This window comes from Cavia porcellus, unplaced genomic scaffold (genome assembly GCF_034190915.1).
Source record: "Cavia porcellus strain 051 isolate PalLab524CR breed Dunkin Hartley unplaced genomic scaffold, mCavPor4.1 scaffold_8, whole genome shotgun sequence".
In the NCBI taxonomy this organism is placed as follows: Eukaryota; Metazoa; Chordata; class Mammalia; order Rodentia; family Caviidae; genus Cavia; species Cavia porcellus.
In genome coordinates, this window is record NW_026947491.1 from 71,535,194 (window position 1) to 71,554,140 (window position 18,947).

The 18,947-nt window shown below is 32.6% G+C and overlaps 1 protein-coding gene across 5 annotated transcripts in view; it reads right to left on the minus strand.

The window, feature by feature from the left end:
- Positions 1-18,947, minus strand: part of Ppp1r12a (protein phosphatase 1 regulatory subunit 12A) — a 144,310-nt gene that overhangs the window by 124,060 nt on the left and 1,303 nt on the right. The gene's annotated exons all lie outside the window — the stretch shown is intronic.

Here is an 18,947-nt window from a genome sequence, read left to right on the forward strand (position 1 = left end):
AGAGTCCTGTAAAATGTAGAAGTTCTAAACTTGGCATTAGATTATCCAATAAAAACAAACAAGCTTTTAGTAATGGAAAAAATGACTTAAGAGCAAAAGCTAGCAGAAAAGCAGGTATACAATCCCATACACTTGAACTGAAAATGCAACAGAAGCATTTAATAAGTGGCTTTGATAAAAGAAACAGTTTAAAGAGCAGAAACATAAAATGCTAATAACCTGTGGCATGCTAGTTCAACAGTGTATTTTGACCATTTATGTTTAGTTAACATTTTTCAGGTAAGGTACTCAGAATTAAGAGCTGATGATATAAAAGTTAACTGTATACCTCAATTTACTGTCTAGTACCACCTAATATCATCTCACAAACAGTGAGCCGTGGGAGAGTACAACATGTTGGCAATAAAAGCTAAACCCTAAAGATTCCTGACTGTATCCAGCAAGTATCTGGAACACAAACCTGGTGAAGTTTTAGGAGATAACTGCCCTATGAGATTTATTTTGGCCTATCAATTGCTCTATAATTAAGCCCCAGGGATTTCTGAGGATACCATGAGGCTATAATTTGATGATTCAAGTAATCCAGAGCCGTTATCGCAGAGTGTTTAAGAGAACAGTCTAAGCTACCCATATTCAACTCTGCCTGTCATATAAACTTTGTAGTGACTTTGCAGTCACAATTGTATGTTTTTTCACTGATATCATGAAATAATATGTTTTTATGAGCTATAACTACCTGAAAGTGTCTGATCTACTATATTCAAACACTATTATAAAAGTATTTACTATTTATTATTCCAATCAGGTAAGTCCCTCTGAAGATGCAGATATTATTTTCCATACTTGTTACAAGATTATTAGAACCCACTAAATGAAAATCCCAGCCAAAGCCCACCTGTAATGTCAAACTGGTTTCACACTGGTGGGGAAAGAGTAAAACTGACAACAAATTACATTTACCATGAACTGTGGGTAAAGAAATATGAAGTTTACTGGATGAAAAAAGGGCCTAAAGATAGTTAGGCTGAAAAAGCTTACTCATAATGGAATCTGATAATTAATATATCTAATTAAAATGTATTTTCATAAAGTGTATTTCAAAATACACAATATAATCCCTGTGAATTGTCTTGTTTTTTATATATTTTTTTTCAATTTATAAAAGATATGTAAGATTAAAATGTTATAAATCTAGCCCATAATACTACTTCGAGTTTAACTGTTAAAAAATCCACTAATCAGAATATATATATGCTTATGTACACACACACATAAGCACTTTAATTTCAAGTTATAGCACAAAGATGAGAATCATTAATTCAATTTATTTAAAAATGTGTTAGTTTATTGTTAAGTATACACAAAAATTAAGGAATAGATTATTGTTATTCATGGCTAAAAGTTAATATTACTATATCAAAAGGAAAAATAGAAAAAAATCAATTTCTCACTTCTTATAGTTTCTAATGCACATGAACTTGTAAACTAATCTCTGAATTCCAAAAACTAAAATTGTAAAATTTTGATCAAAACCCAACTTTTTTAGTAAAAACTTCCAAGATGTGATTTAAAATTACAGTGAATGTTTACATTTTTTAAAAATTACAGTAAAAGACACATTGCCATTAACCCCCTCAAAATGATCCTCCTCACTATGAGCATTTATTCCACCATTCTTGCCACTTTCTGTGCTTGAAGCAGGAGGTAGTGGTGGTGAGCTAGGTATGCTTGAAAGCAAGAGGCGTTAGTTTGAAGGGATTAATAGCAATATATCTTTTATTATGAGAAAAAAGTACAATGAAATATTCACCAAATTTTATCACATTGCAGCAAATAAAGGCAGAAAGGAATATTTTCAACTCTGAGGTGAACTAATGAAATGGGTTTCCTTGTGGCTGTGTCACTGTTATTTCCCACAGCTACCAAATTAACTCTCATTCAGTAGACCTTAATTCATTTACTTTATTGTTACAAATTCATCAATTTATAAATTTAAATCTATTATGCCAGGCTCCCTATTATGTATCCCTCAAGTCTTCTTTCACATACTAATTTTCGTTCCTAAAACAGTATTTTCTCCAAATCCAACACTCTTGTTTTACTTCTACTACATAGGTCTGGCTTCCTTCTCAGTTTCACTTCATTTCACTATGTTTTAAAAAGCTATGAAATTCTACCAAAATCTGCTTAACCTTGATAATATCTCTAAAACCTATTGGTCACAGAATTTTGATCTTTAACGTGCCTTTTCACTTCTTATAAAACAAGTGTTTCACTGAAAAGGCATCTGGAAAACAAGTCGATTTATTGCGGTGCCTCTGGAATTGCCTTCCTGGCAGATCTCTTTCCGCCCACTTGTGTTCCACTCTCTTCTACCTGGTAGTTTAGAACAGCTGTCTCTGAACAATGTAAATCTCATTATACTAAGACAATTACGAATTTTCAAGGCACTCCTAGATCCCTCTGTATGAAAATGGGCTTAGCAGGGCCTCCTTGGTCCTATATTAGGTCTAATCTCAATCTAACCTGCTATATCTCAGTCCCACTGGCTGCCTTCTAATTCCTCCAAAAACCCCTGCTCTCTCCCTTTCTCTGGAAAGATTTTGTGTATCGTTTCTTGTACTTAGAATCTATTTCTCCAGGTCTGCCAAGAACCCACCTCTCTAACTTATTTTTCTGTTCTCCCATCAACCATTACTTCCAGAGACTCATCCAAATTTCCAAAACCTTACACTTGCTAGCATATCTGGCAATACAAGGCACTCAAAAAACATTTCCCAGGTGAAACACTGATAGTAAAATCACCAACTAATCATTAGAAGACTCTTTATCATATAAAATTTAACAGCGAATCAGGAGGAACCTTAACGAGGAACTTCAACATCTCATGAACTTAGAGGTTTAAAATAGGTACTAATCCACAAAGCAAATGTTTCCAATGCTGCTACATAAATGCATCCAATTCAGGAAGAAAAAGTGTTTTTAATAAATTGGAACTTTAAACCAGCAGTGTATGAAACTTCTAATTACTCCACATCCTTTCCATCTGGTACTATCAGTCTTTGTAATTCTAGTTATCTCAAATGCATATGCAATGACACCATTATCAGTTAAATCCCCTCCTTTTTTACTTTTTGGTGAATAACTTGGGTTTTTTTTAGTGACACACCAATGTACTTTTTTCCCTACCACAAAGTTGTAAATACCTTCTTGCATACCTTCTAAAGTACTGCACGTTTACATCTTGTAAAGCAAGACTGTATTTGTGTTTCACATTTAGATCTTCATTATAATCCATTTGGAAGTGATTTTTGAACACACAAGAATCAAGATTAAACTTCTTTCCTGTAGGAGTGAGTTGGCTGAGTTTCACTCATTGATAACACTGTCTTTTCCCTACTTCTCTGACGTGTCACCTTTATCACAAATCAGGCGTCTGAATCTCTCTAGATCTTCTGAACTCTGCTCTGATCCATCAGTTCTTATCTAATTTTGCATTAATAACATATTATCCTAGTTACTGTGGCTTTATACAAAGTCTTATGTCCCTTAAAATATGTACTCTAAACCTTTTTTTTCTTACATATTGTCTGACCTATGCTTGACTCTTTCCATTTATGTATCAGGGTCATTTTCCATACACACATATAAAAACACACAGAGACATAATCTGCATCTTGATTGGACTTGTGTTGAATTTATAATTAGTTTGAGGAGAACTAACATCTTTGTAATATTAAGTCTTCAAATGCATGAGCATAGTTGTTCTATGGAATTTGAAATGTTTCTTCAAATCAAGCTAACAAAATTTACTGGATCAGAAGAGTTCTTACTTCATCCTGGATTAATTCACTGACTAGATCACTGTGATGGCACTACAGGGAACCAATGAAACAGAAGATGGGGCTTTCTCTTGCTCTCTGGTTCCTTCCCTCTCTTTCTGCATTGTGGGTACCATGAGTAAGCAACTTTGCTCCACTACTCCATTCTGTTTTCGTTCACCTTAAGCCCATGACGATGGAACTAATCAACCCCAGACTGAAACTTCTTCCATAAGTTCTTTTTTTTCTAGATATTGTGTTTTTACTAGGTATTTTGTTAGAGCAATGCTAAGCTAACAAAATGGTAATCTCTTTATTTAACCTCACTAATTGTTCTCTTAGACCCTTACAGTTAGTCTACAAGATTAATACTATCATTTTCTCAAGAGTTTTCCAGGTACCGTATATGTGATGTATCAATAGTCTAAATGCAGAAGTAAAAATTAAGAGTCTAACTGTCTTAGGCAAAAGACTAAAGAAATTTACAAAAAGATACAAAAATGATATTCTTTTCTGAAATTCTTTGTTTTGCAAAGGATACTTCTTTTTCATAAATATGCTTACACCAAAATGTAATGAATTATCATTTGAAATAAATATTTTAAAGGTCTCTTTTTGCTTTATTTTCTAAATACAAATAGGACAATCAAATATAAACAGAAAATCCTCTGGGTTCCTCAGTACTTTCTTAACATTAAATAATAATACACAAAAATAACAATGATACTGACAGTATTATGATCCATTTATCCACACTTTTTCAGGGTTGCTTGTATTCATTTGTGTATTATCTTCAATTTTTAAAAGACTATATAGGAAGTCTTAAAGCCAAATGGCTAAAAACTGCAAATTTAAGATTTAACATCTATCAGTACTTTTTGATTTCTAGACTGTGGTTTGATTGAGCTAATATTTTCATCTTTCTGAATTTGTGTATTATTTCCAGCTTATGTCCCTCTCATCTAAAAATTCATGATTCCAGCAAAGTTTGTTTAGAGAGATTCAGCCCTGATAGCTACAGCTACTACTGATGATAAAAAGTGATGACACTAAGATGATCAAATGATCCCTCCCTAGGAATCTGGATTTGGAACTAAAAAAGACATCAATCTCTCTAGATATCTAGAGCCAAATACGAACTCTGGAACTGTTAGTGGGTTTCCTGGGAAAACAGAAAGTCTAGCTTGCTGTAAAGAATAATAAAAGTAGATAGTTAGAAATAATAATTTGAAATTTAAGAGGACCTTCTGTGTCATGTATAGCTTCTGACTCTTAGTCTAGAAACCAGGGTTCTATGAAGTCTCTAAAATCTTGTAATAAATTAGGTATACTAGTTCCAAAGACTCCTAACTAATATGTGTACAAAATCTTGCATTTTCTTAGTTGGCTTACATCTGTGGATACAAGTCTGTGGCTTTGAAAATTGACACCTTTTACTTCTTAGGGGGTTCAAAGAAAAATCAGTTGAACTGACAAACTGTAGTAGAGATTTTAGGGCACTGGAATAACTCATTTTGTTATACAAATCCATTTACCAGGTGGGTAAAGGGTGAGTTTTATAGAACAGGAGACAAATTCTAAAGTACACAACTAGACACATTGTGAAGAAATAGATTTAAAGTTCTTGCATGGTTTTTACAGCTTTATTTACTAACATATTAAGTAAGATAGTGTCAAGATTAAGAATTAAGAACTCTAATCAGTATGCTGCATATAATGGCTCATCCAGCTGTTAATCTGCCTAATCCTGGCCAAAATATATGCCAGACTATTGTCATAATAACTATAAACAAAAGCTTTTGTGTTTTACTAAAAAAATCAAACCATACTCAATTTGTAACATTTCCCTTTTTAAATTTAAAAACCTTGTATAAAAAGGAAGTCAGAAGGTCAACATAACTTGTCCTCTAAAAACTCAAGCTATTATCTAAGTGCTTAGTTTTAATATATAATTACCAAAATGTCATCAATTCACTTTAACCTAATTATAGCTTATACTGTATCATTTCTAGGCACAATAATATACCGATCCCATATAATATCTTCCCCCTTATGCTTAGAAGGTATAATATTATCGACATTTACTTAAAATTCTGAAATCCAAATCATTACATTTTAAAATCCTTCTACCTTCAAAAATCTATTTGGTTCTTGGGTAATTACACTTTTCACTAAACTTTATGTAGCCTACTTGCCAAAAACTATAAAATGTATCTAACTATAACCAGAATGTTCTTATTTTTAAGACTTTCCAAAGGTATCCATCACAATGCCAATCAGCAATTCTTTAAGGAAATAAAAGGCTGAGAATAAAGAAGAGCATAATGCAGAAATACTTTACCATAAGTATCAGTCTCAATTGACCAAAGTTTAGTGTATTAAAATTCATTATATCAATGTGTTAAACCCTTATAATATTACTGGAAATAGCCCTTTAGGCATTTTTCTCCTGTTCTGCTTTATGAAAGAGTCAAAAATGACACAGCTCAAAATTTTTATTTTCCCAGATTTTCCCCAAGAAACTTTTCTCTCCAAATAGATAATATCATACATATTCACAATTAACTTTCCTATATTAAAGTGTTTTGGGAAGAGAACAATTTATATACTATCAATTCGTTTCATACATCAAATATATACACATACTCCAACATAAGATTGGCTTATCATGTGTAGGCTGAAAAGAGAAAAAAGATAGTATGCTATTTAAACTTAGAATTACATATACATAACCTAATTTAAGCTAAAGATGTCATGTTTTTTAGAGCCCCATATATAACAACTTCATTTAAGCTTAAGTCTAACAATACACCAGGTCAACACAACTCACAACATTCTATATAAAGGTTAGTTTCCTCATTAACTGTGCAACTTTAAAATATGCCAAAACAAGAACCTCACAAATAGTCAAAGCAAACATAGCATTATTTTGAGAAAAAAAAAAAAGGTATATTAAGCACAAAAAAAGTGTATCAGGTGCAAATTTCTTTGTTACAGTTAATATTTTACATTTATTTTTTTCCAAAAACATCACAAGAGTACCTTGCAAAACTGAGAGCTGTCAGAGATTACTGAGGTTATAGAATGAATTAACTACACAATTCTTAGAAGAATCCAATAGACTTTGAGAAAATACACTCTTCTTTCCCACTTTTACCTGGGACTTTATTTTTACAGTGTAGTATGTCATACAACAAAGAACTTGCAGACTGTCACTTTATTCTTCTCCAACAATACTGTGTTCCATTCCTCTACATATTCCTAAATTATACACTGCACACCCTTTACCACATACACAAAAATATCATAAAAGTAAACATCTTAGACATTATTAACTAATTCTCAGCTAAGAAATACAACAAAACAAAATTATACATGCATTTTTAGGCAGTTCACTGAAATCCTAAAAGAACTTAACCATGAGTCCCTACTTAAGTGGGTTTTTAAAGCTTTTTTAAAAAAGCTTCACAAATTGTTTCATTTGGCCTTCACATTTCAAAAGAACCAAAGGGACTTGAGAGACTAAGACCAAGACAAAAAACTCCAAACAAAATTTCAGTGTATTACTTATAGCACTTAAGTGAGCTTTCATCCATGTGCCCTTCAGCATACATTTCACATTTGATTAACTGTGATTTTGTTTGCCTTCTCTGATATTATCCTTATGTAATCTGCTTCCAACCTAAATAATAAGCACATAATGAACATTTATGGATGGTGTGAAAAGCATCCCATTTACCTGTTATTCACAATAGAAGGCAGAGCACAAACACCTTTGACTGCTCTCTCTGTCCAAATCACTTCTAGTTCCTACCCATTCTATGTCAGATATCTGAAGACAATCTGTTTACCGCTGTGACTGCTACAAAGCTAGTTCATATCACAGTCATTTCTGAGATTACTCAAATGCCTCAACTATCTTACTGTCTCCAGACTTTGCAATGCACTGTCCATGCCACTTTTCTTAAGAAAATTGAATTGTTTCAATTAACCTGATAAAAATCTTTCAACATTTGTTTATCTTCAAGTCTTTGTATATGTTATTCCCTCTCTCTCAAATAGTTGCTCATATTCTTCCCTCCCTCCTCATAAAACTGGTTAACTTCTATTCATCACTCAGCAGCCTAAACAATTTTATTCAGAAAGCCATTTCCTTCCTAAACCCATGTGAGATTTGCCTTCATGAGCTTCAAAGCATTGTTTTACTCTCATTACATAGCATTCATTACAATGGCTGATATAAACTTGTAACTGTCTTTATACTTACCTGGCAGACTGCTTGCACTGTTAAAAGTAAGGGTAATATCTGGCTGTTTTGTTTGCCATCGAAACTGCAGTGATTAATACCAAGCTTAGGCTGCAGCTGGGGGACTACAAGTGCCTTAAATGTTAGTAATGAATAGTGATAACTATATAAGCAACTTCAGTTTAAAAAATAATATAATTCATATACATATAATAATCCAGTTAAAGTATAAAATTGAATGAATTTTACTGTATTCAGAGTTATACAACCACAGCCATAAATTCAGAACATTTTCATCACTCTAAAAAGAAACACTGTACCCATTAGCAGCTAACTTCCCAACTCCCCACACCTCCAGTGTCTGACAACCACCTATCCTGGCCTTCTGTTCTTTTATCTTAGCCTTCTTTTGGGTATTTCATATAAATGTAGTTGTTTAACATGGTATTTTGTGATTGGCTTTTTTCACTTAGCGTATTTTAAAAACTCATCTTTAAATAATAATTATCAGTTTTTTACTGGTAAGTAATAAGCTCTGATTTCAATGACAAAATAACCACTCTATTCCCTGGCTACTATGAATAATATTTGTATGTTAATATACAAGCTTTTATGTGGACAAGTTTTCAATTCTCTAGGAAGGTGTATTAGTATTTCCATCACTGAGAAAAAATACAATATGCACAATGTAAACCAGGAGAGGCTGATTTTAGCTTGGTTCAGAGGATTCTATCCACCGTTAGTTGGGTCCCAGATAGACATATGACAGGCAGACAGGTATGACAGGAAATGTGCTCCGTTTAGGGCAGCTAGAAGAGAGAAATGAGACAGAGATGGGGAGGGCACTAGGAACAAGAACACACCCTTTCCAGGTCTTCCAACCTGGACCTACCCTTGAATAGCATAGCTTATGAATTCATCAGGGAACTAATCTGCTGATCTCTATAATGCCTACATGATCCAATCACCTTCCAAAAGGTACATCTCTGTACAGAAGACTTTTAGAGGACATTTTAGATTTTAATTAACAGAGATATATGCTGAAGCAGATTTGCTGGGTCACATCTAAGACTACATTCAACTTTTTTTCTGTCAGTACACGCGTGCATTATACAATGATCACATTCATTGTGGGAAGTTGGTACATGTATGCAACACATCTTAGTGCCTTCTCTCTTTCCCTATCCTTTTTTCTTCTCTCTCTCTCTCTGTCTCTTGGTCTCCTTGCCTTTTGCAAAAGTTCTATCTCCCTATTTCCTATTATCTATGCTTTATTTTACTCTTTATTTATACTTTAGGTTTCCCATGTAAAAGTAACCCATGCAATATCTAACGTGTTTCTGATTTATTTCACTTAATTTTCTGGTCTCAGTCCATCTGCTTACAAAGGGAAGAATTTACCTTCTTGATGGAAAAGTTACCCTACTGTATATAAATATCACATTTTCTATTTTTATTCTGTTCTTTATTTTATTTATACTTTAGTTTTCTCCATATGAGACACAGAATAAATCTGTGTCTGATTTATTTTACTTAGCATTATGTTTTCAGGATGCATCCACTCTCCTATTAAGTGGTTCAAATTTAAACTTTTTATGCTATAGTTAATAATATTCTATCATGTATAAACACTACATTTTCTTTAACCATCACGTATAAATACCACATTTGCTTTAACCAATTGTGTTTCTTCTAAGATTTGGCTATTATAAACTGCTGCTATAAATTATGAACTGTGCATGTTTAGTTGCAATTATGCTTTTAAATCTTTCAGGAAAATACCTATAAGGGTAAAGCTGAGTCAAACAAAATTTCTATTTTTAGTTTTTTTGAGAATTCTCCGTACTGATTTCCATAATGATTGCACTAGTTTACATTCCCATCAGCAAGGTAGAAGGGTTCCTTTTTCACCTGTCTTTCCAGTATCTGTTACTATTTGATCACATGATATTTGCCATTCTACAGTAAAATAAAATCTGTGTTGTTTTAATTTTCACTTCTCTAATGGCCAGCAGCACCAAACAGTTTTTCATGTATTCAACTTTATGAAGAAATAAGATTGTTTTAAAAATTGATGTATATTTTACATTAACATTCACAGTGTGTTCCAACTCCAATTCTAGTCAATACTTGTTATTATGTAACATTTTTACTATAATGATTTCTAGTAAATATAAAATGGCATCTCACTGGTTTTTATTTGCATTTATCTGATGACGAGTAATTCACTAAGAGTAGTATTGGTATGTTTTACTTAAAAATGCATACTTCCCAGGATTTAATAGTGTCTGGCATGATGTAGACCTTTAATGTTTATTAAATGACTATGTAAACACTATCATGGATTTGGAAGTATTTCTTGTCCAGGTGTTAAGTGTGGTGGGGAAGACTGACTGCATGGAAGGGAAAGAAAAAACAGAAGATGACCTTTTGAGATTGTAACTTAGTAAATGAAAAACTGATGAGATAAAAAATGAGACATGGATTATATAAAAAGAAGGAAAAGGCAAACAACAGTTAAAACAAGAATGAATACAGGAAATAAAAAGTAGATGTATGAGGGCCTTGAAAACATTCATCTTCAAGAAGAAAACAGATCAGAAAAAGAGCCCTTTAGAAAATAATCCGAGAGAGACCAGGCTCATAAAGGGCTCAAGATGTCTACAGGTAAGTTACTTATAACTCATTTAAGTTTTTCTAGGTCTCCTTTTCCTGACATTCTGGGTTGAGTCCTCCTAGTAAGTAAAATGCCTGCAGGGTGTGGTGATGTGGCCTATAACCCCCACAACTTGGAAGGATCACAGTAAATTCAAGGCCAGCCTAGGCTACATAGTAAGTTGATGGCCAGCATGAACTACAATATAAGATTCCACATCTCAAGAAAACCCAACCAAATAAAGTCTCCATCCAACCCTGTATTTCTACTCTAGCACTCTCTGAATTATAATCATTTGTTTATACAGTTATATCAACTACACTGTGCACTACATGCAGGCAAGGACCACTGTTTTCAGAGACAAGCACAGTGCCATGTGCATGGTAAATAATTATTTATGAATTTGTTGCATGTAGTCATTAATTTAAATGAATATATAAACAATACAAATGTTAATATTTTTCATAACTTACACACTTTTAAACATTAGAACGAAATTTTGTATTAAAAAGGAAGACTATCTTTTCTCTATCATTAATACTTCAACCAAGTGAAATACAACAAATTTTACACATACAGTTCAATATGAGTTAATATTCAAGGTAAAGTTTCTTACTACGTGAGGCTCTCCCAGTAGAATATCTTACTCAGTGCACATGACATACTTAAACAGATTGCTAAAAAGGTGACAGCTGAGGAATGCTTTCACTTCTTTGCATGGTTTCTAGTCAATGTCATTTCAGAAATGCCTATATAACACATGACAACGTGGAATGTCTCCACCCATCAAAGAGCATTTGAGTCAAACAAGCACTTACAGTAATAACACAGAATTCAAGTTGTCCTTGTATGGTCAGCTATCACAACAATGAAAAGATAAACAACTAAAATACTAATGAGGTAAGAAAATACTAGCATAGAAGGATCCAAAGTGAATTTAGAAAAGACCCTATAATTAAAACCACTAGAATACTGTGTATGTCTTCCTTCTAATGTCACTGTGTCCTTTTCTAAAGGAACACCTAAGGATTGTATAAAGAATTCATTTTTAAAGAAAAGTACATAAACTAAGCAAAAATTTACTTGGATTAATAATTAGTATATATTTCATTTCAAAAATAAATATAAAATATTGATTAATGGCTATTTAAAAGTAAGCTGTTGGTATATGCTTTTTCATTAGAACACTTTTTATGCTTGTACTATGGTTGCACGAATTGTAATCATTTTGTTTTTGATGAACTTTGTTCAAGATTACATTATGCTTTTTTTTTTTAAACCAATAAACATTTATTGCAAACCTACTAAAATAACACCAAAGGGAACTTAACGAAAAATGAATCAAAGTTCCTACCTTAAAGAATTCACTGTTTTCTCTGGAAATAAGACACACTAACAATAATATGTAATGTGTAAGAGCCAAATTTATGGTTTAAATGGTAAGTTAAAGAATCAAGGGGCCGGAGACTTAGTTCAGCGGCATAAGCATCGGCCTAGCAAGAGCGAGGTTGTGAATTCGATCCCTGGTACCAAAAAAAAAAAAAAAAAGAAGAAGAAAAAAAAAGAATCAGTGTATGCCTCAATGGTCAAAGAAGATCACACTTAGTGCTTTGGACTGTGCCTTAACAAAAGTTAGTTGGGAAATACATTCCAGAGGAAGATAACAGGCGCAAAGATTTATGGAAGTATAAATATGGAATGGTTCCCCCAAAGACAGCTTCCTCCAATCTCCTGACTCTCTTTGGACAAATTAATTTTCACTCTTTACTGGGTGACATTGGCTGCAATGCTAGCACCCTGATGATCTAATGAGCCAAAACTTATTTTCTACCCTGCCCTTCCAAAAGGTCACAGGAAATAAAGAATTATGAGACCTGTTACCTTAGCTCCTTTTTAGTTTCCTGTAACTACTCTATTTTCATGCAAGAACATAATATCTGTTATCAATGTGTCAGTAACTTTGTAGACTGATGTATGAAGTCCCACTGTCCTTTATTTGGATACTACAACTTATTGTTGTTAAAATATCTGTATGAAATGATGATAGTATCAAGTGAACAAACTTCTGAATGCCTTTATAGGGCAAAATAAAAGGCTATGCTCTTTCAATGACTGAAACTTCTAAAAAATGTATTGGTCCATGAAATATAAAATTCAAGGAATCAATGATCTGATAGGCAACAAATATATCGTATTTCTACATTTTTACCAATAAGATTCACTGCTGTTTCTGAATTAAAACCTGAAATATAACTTGGCTAAATTATGTAAACTAACTTAAGGAATGCACTATTCTTACATTTTTACTAACAAAATGCTCCCAACTAAAATCAAACATGATTAGTACTTAAAAGTTCATTTTACTTAACTCAGAAGTCATTTAGAAAACCTTATTAGCATTTACACAATGTTCAAGTCTTAACTACAAATACCAACGGTTACTATACAGAAAATTATCTGCAGAGATTAAGCTTCAGTAGAGATAAAACTATTTTTTCTTTAACATAAACTTATTACTTCTCCAAAGAGTCAGACATACATTTACATATAAAATTTACTGTAAATACATAAAACACAAATAACATTAATTAAGGTAGAAAAATAAAGGTGTTTAAAAACTAAACTATACCCTGAAGGATGTTTTGTTATTGTGGCTTCCTTTGCAACTTCCTAAATCATTTCACCAAATATACTTCACATAATAGTCAAAAACAATTTTGGGCCAAGTATGGTGGTGTACAACTACAAAACCAGCACTTGGGAAGCTGAGGCAAGAGGATCACTGTGATTTTGAGGCCAGCCTGGGCTACACAGTGAGTTCAAGAGCACTCTAAACTATACAGTGAGACCTTGTTTCAGAAAACAAACATTTTCTGAATTCTTTTTTTGTTACTGGGAATCAAACTCATGACACTGCACTTACCAGAGAGGTGCTATGTTACTGATCTACATCCTTGGTCTGATAATTCTGAATTTTAAGATTAATTTAGATATAGTACTAATACCCTTGGATCACCATTCAAAGCTCTTAAAAGTGTTAGCTAATACAAAATTACATGGAGAAAACAATTATGCCTATATGTGTTTTTCATCTGAATCTCTACTGTCTTATAGGGAAATCTCCAATTACAAGGTATTACCACAAAGACCGAAAGATTTAAGAATGCTTCAGGAATAAAGTTTGGGCTTTTGACTCTGCCTGTATTAGAATCCCAGTTGTCATTTATGCTGACAACCTGAGCAAGAGAAAAAGGATGCTGTAAGAATTAAATAGTATTGTGTTCAAAAGCATTTCTCAATAAAACAGAAGTGGCAATAAAATACAGTACAAGTAAAAGTTGTAGTAGCAATAAAACAGTAAGTCACAGCTACCACATATTCAACCCTACTTAGAATAAATTAACACAACTGTTAGAAATCTTCAATCTTCCAAACAGGCACACTAAAATAGTAATATCTTTCAACATGTTTGTGGAATCTCACAAACTTTCAAGAGAAAGGTGTAATGAAAAACAGCAATTTTTTGCAGGCACAGAGGTAATGAAAAGACCAACTTCAGGAAACGTCAAGAAGTAGCATGTTAGAGTAGTGACAAGACATTGTTCTACCCCTTCTTCCTAACAAAAGGTTTCTAGATAATCATCTAACTAGATTTTTACGTGCAAGTACTTTTCCTATGTGAATAATATGGATAGTAACAAATGAATGAAAAAAGTCCTTGATTCCATACAGGGTTTCTACCTAGCTATGCTATACAGGGTTCAGTCACAACTTGCAATGGTGGTGCAGCAGAAGCACATGAAAGATGGTCTTGGTTATGCCACTTTAGTCAGCAGGACACACAAAGCTGCGCAGCACCTGTAGAGAAGGCACTGCAACAGCAGTAGTGCAGGCATTGGTTCTCAACCTGTATATCCCATATAAGGGCTGCTTGTTCATACATTTGTCAGAAGTCAGGGACAAAGCTGAGGTTGTGAATTTGGTTAGGTGGCTTTGAAAAAAGGAATCTAGAGTATTTTCAACAAAAAGGCTTAAGAGCCATCAGTATGAAATGTCATAGCTTTTAAAGAAATTATGTAAAAAAGTTTTTCTATACATTTCTTTGAATACAAACTTGGTTTCTGTTTATAAGTGATTCCACAGGTTCTTCCAAGACCTTAAACCTTCCCAGCCCCTAAAGGGTAAAAATTATAAACTCTGTATCAGTTTCAAGAAAATTCCAGACTTTCACCTATTTTATAAAGAAGTTTTAAATGGTTCCCTTACAACTTGATAAAATTTGTATTTTAAGAGCAAAAGGGATCAAAAATGATCAAGATGTAATATGTGTACCAATTCTCCCAAATTAATATAAATATCAAGTATTACAAACATGTACTAATAAAAAGGAGAAAAAGGATTTAATATTAAGCTTATCTGCAGTCTGTATTAGTAAGTAAAAGGAAGGCATTATAAAATTATAATATAATGTGGACCCAATTCAATTGTGGATTCTTCTATAGGGCCTAGCTCAAACTCTTTGCAAGTAATTAATGACTTAACTGAACATATTTTTCTTTCACTTAACCAAAACTGAATTGCTTTAAAATTTGTTAACAGGTTGATATTTAGAAGTTTTAAATCTCAAGATATTAAAAATATGGACTAAAGGGCCACAAGGAAGTTTCTCATTTATTCCATAAATATACAAGTTCCACTATGCAAAAATAATAGTCTAAGTAACTGGAAGTGAAGGTTTCAAAGACGTATCTCACATTATGTAAAAACTGTAAAACTTCTTATTTATGATAGTTGATTAAAGATAAAATCAAACCTTTAGTGACCCAGGCTCTGGATATACAAACATGTAGAAGGCTGGGTCTTATCCTTATGAGTTTAAGAAGATAAACTTACAAATGCTATTCAAAAAGATGACTTTAATAACAGAAGATAAACTGGGCAAAGAGGTGCAAGACTGTAATCCCAGCATTCAGTAGGCTGAGGCAGGAGAATCTCCCTGAATTTGAGGCTAGCCTTGCTACATAAATTCAGAACCAATTTGAATTACATAAAGAAACCAAATCTGAAAAGGGGAAGAAAAAGACAGAGACAGAACACCCAGTACAATGAATACCCCAGAGGAGAGACTGTCTCTCTAATACCACAGTATATATGATACAAGTTCAAAGAATGGGAAGATCTCTTTTGGTTGGCAACTGGATTGAATCTCCAAAGAATAATCTGAGCTAGCAAAGAAAGAATTCTGTAGTAGTGTATAAAAACATGACTAAGGCAAGGAAATAAAAAAAGTAAAATGTAACAGTTCAAATGGTACCATTTGAAATGTGTCAAGAATGAGATAAATGTGAGTATGTTTTAAGTCTAAATTGAAGGAAGAGAGTGACATTGCTATTGTCGTGAATCTGACAGCAATTTGCATGGTTAAATGAAGCAGAGTACGGAGACAGAGAAAGCAAGTTATTACTATGGTCCAGGGATAAAAATAATGAAGATATGAAATAGATAGATAGATACTAAAGATAGATACTAAAGACAGCAAGAAAGACAACTGATGTAAAGGTAATCATGAAGACATCAGAAAACTTAATAGACAAATGTGGAACAGAGGAATAGGTAAACAACTAAAATGTTTAACATGACATAACCAATAACCAATAACTAATTACATCATTAATAGAAACAGGGGTATCAATGAGAAGAGCGGTCTTGGATGAGGAAAGATGTTGGTTTTAGGATGCATATCTGACAAAGTTCTAAAACTGACTAACCAAATTAACAGAAAAAAGAATGCTGATAAAATCTAAAAATATGAAAAACATATGCATCTAAATCACTTTTAACGAAAACTATTATAAAACTAAATTATAGTTGAAAAATAATATTTTAATAATAACAACTGTTTGAAGAAAACTCAAAAGTTAATGCTAATACAACAGTGGGCATTCTATGGTAGAGGGAATGGGCCTGCATTACTACAGATACATTTTTAAATATAAAATCACAATGTGCTTAGTAAGGACAAAAATTAAAATGAGAGACTGGAGCTCTGTAAAAACAAGGGAACTGGAAACTGAATTGGAAGCCACTGGCACATAAGAAAAAGGCAAGATTTGAAGGTTAAAATCAAAAGGCTAAACTCAAAATCATAAGAAGAAATCTGTCTTGCAAGTGATGCATACCAGTAAGGACCAGCAAGACATCCTATATAACCTTATTAATCTCCTAAATCTTTATAAAGAATGCTGAAATATAAACATAATCACACACCATAAAACTCTACCACTTAGCTATAAAATCAGAAGCTGAATATTACTGATAAAACTAAAATTGTACTCTGATCCTCAGTTCTACAAAGCAGACATTTATATAACAGACTTAACTTTGCATTGTTTTCCAGCTATTCTAGACACCAACATAGGAATCTGATCAAAAAAAAAAAAAAAAATCCCCCAAACAACAATAATGACAACAACAATAAAAAACTACTACTTTTTCTCCATACAGAATGACATTTCTATACAGAAAGGATAGCTGTAGCCTGTCTTTTATAACTTCTGAGTTCATTCAATTAATAAACTTGCAAACATAAATTGTTTGCATTTAGAATGTAAAGGAAGTATTAGATTAAGTATATTTGTGAGACGAGATGTTCCCGTAACTTTTCTTCTAACAATAAATTTAAGTTAATCAAAATTTAAAAAAAGAATATTCAAAAAGGCTTACCACTAATCTGGACTATTTTAAAAAACTATTTTACATATTTTATGATCTTGTGAGAGATTAAAGTCAAGGACTAGTTAATTAATCAGCAGGTAAATTTAATATTTGTTAAAAGCTTACAATCTTCTGGTAGTCTTTTTGTTTTAATTTCGTTTATCACCATTCACTATCTGGTGTTCTGAATTTGCCCAACGTGAACTCCTTGTTCTTACAGTTACAATAAGAAAAAAGGATGAGATAAATGAGAAAGAGTAGAGAAAACATAATAAAAACTTTAATACTTGATCTTTCAAAGACATTGGCTTTACTGACTTAAGGACTGTGCGAATAAATTAAAAGAAAAAAATTTATGAAAATGACATAAACTGAGAAACTTCTGCCTATGTGCTGTAAATTAAAACAAAACATGCAATAACACTAAACCAACCACTGAATGTATTAATCAAGAAAAGACCGGAAAGTCTGATAACTCTTGCAACATGTACAAATTGAGAGGAAATAAAAAGACTTCAAGAAGCACATTAAATGTACTTTCTCTTACTATCAAAACCAGTTTCATATCAGTATTAATGTGTTAGAACTACTACTCTTTCACCACGCCAAAATAATAATTGTGGGTCCCTCGACAGCAGTAGCTTTTTAAACTTCTCAACAATTTTAGTAATGCATGTTGATGCTAACGATTCTCCAATTAAAGTGATCTCAGATATATCTCTCAGAATCAATTTCATACTAAAAACATACTTTAAGGAAATTTTAAAGTATTTTCTCTTATATAATTACATTATCATTTTTAATGCCAAAATTGCTTCCATCCTCAAAACTATTTTTGTAAGAATTTGTAGTTATATTATACCTTAAAAAAACTGCAGCTAAATAAGTTTGCTGCACATTAGAGAATCTAAACTAACAGAGAAAGAGCTAAATGTTATATTTTCAGAGTGCTACATTCTAAATTCCTACTTGTCCAGCAATATGTCAATCACTTCCATCCAGTCAACTCTGTACACAAACGCCACAAGCCAAGTCTGATAGGAGAATCTGATTAAATAAAACTTAATATGGTCATCATTCACTTAAACAGGAAGCAGTAAAAAGAAAAATGCCATCATTCACCTCTGTTTTAATGGGCATCAAATTAATATCCATGAAATATAAAGCTTAAATTTCAACATCCCTTACATTTCAGTACGGTATTATTCAAAGCTACAGTTTCCATATGCAATCAAAGCAACTTTTGAGACAGCGTTAAGTTTTTTCATTGTAACAGATTTTCTAGTAATTACAAGTTGTCCAATAAGAAAATGGAAAGAGTCTGTGTTGTCACCTATTACTGTCGCTTGGAAATTGCTTTTTATGCAGAACTCTATGGGTTGTGTTGCTTCTGGCCTGTTAAAGGCAACGCAACGTTATCTCTGGATTACCAATAGTTTCTCCTTATTTGGCTAACACTGCGAGATCCCAATCAGACCACTATAAAACTTTAACATGCACAAAGCATCCA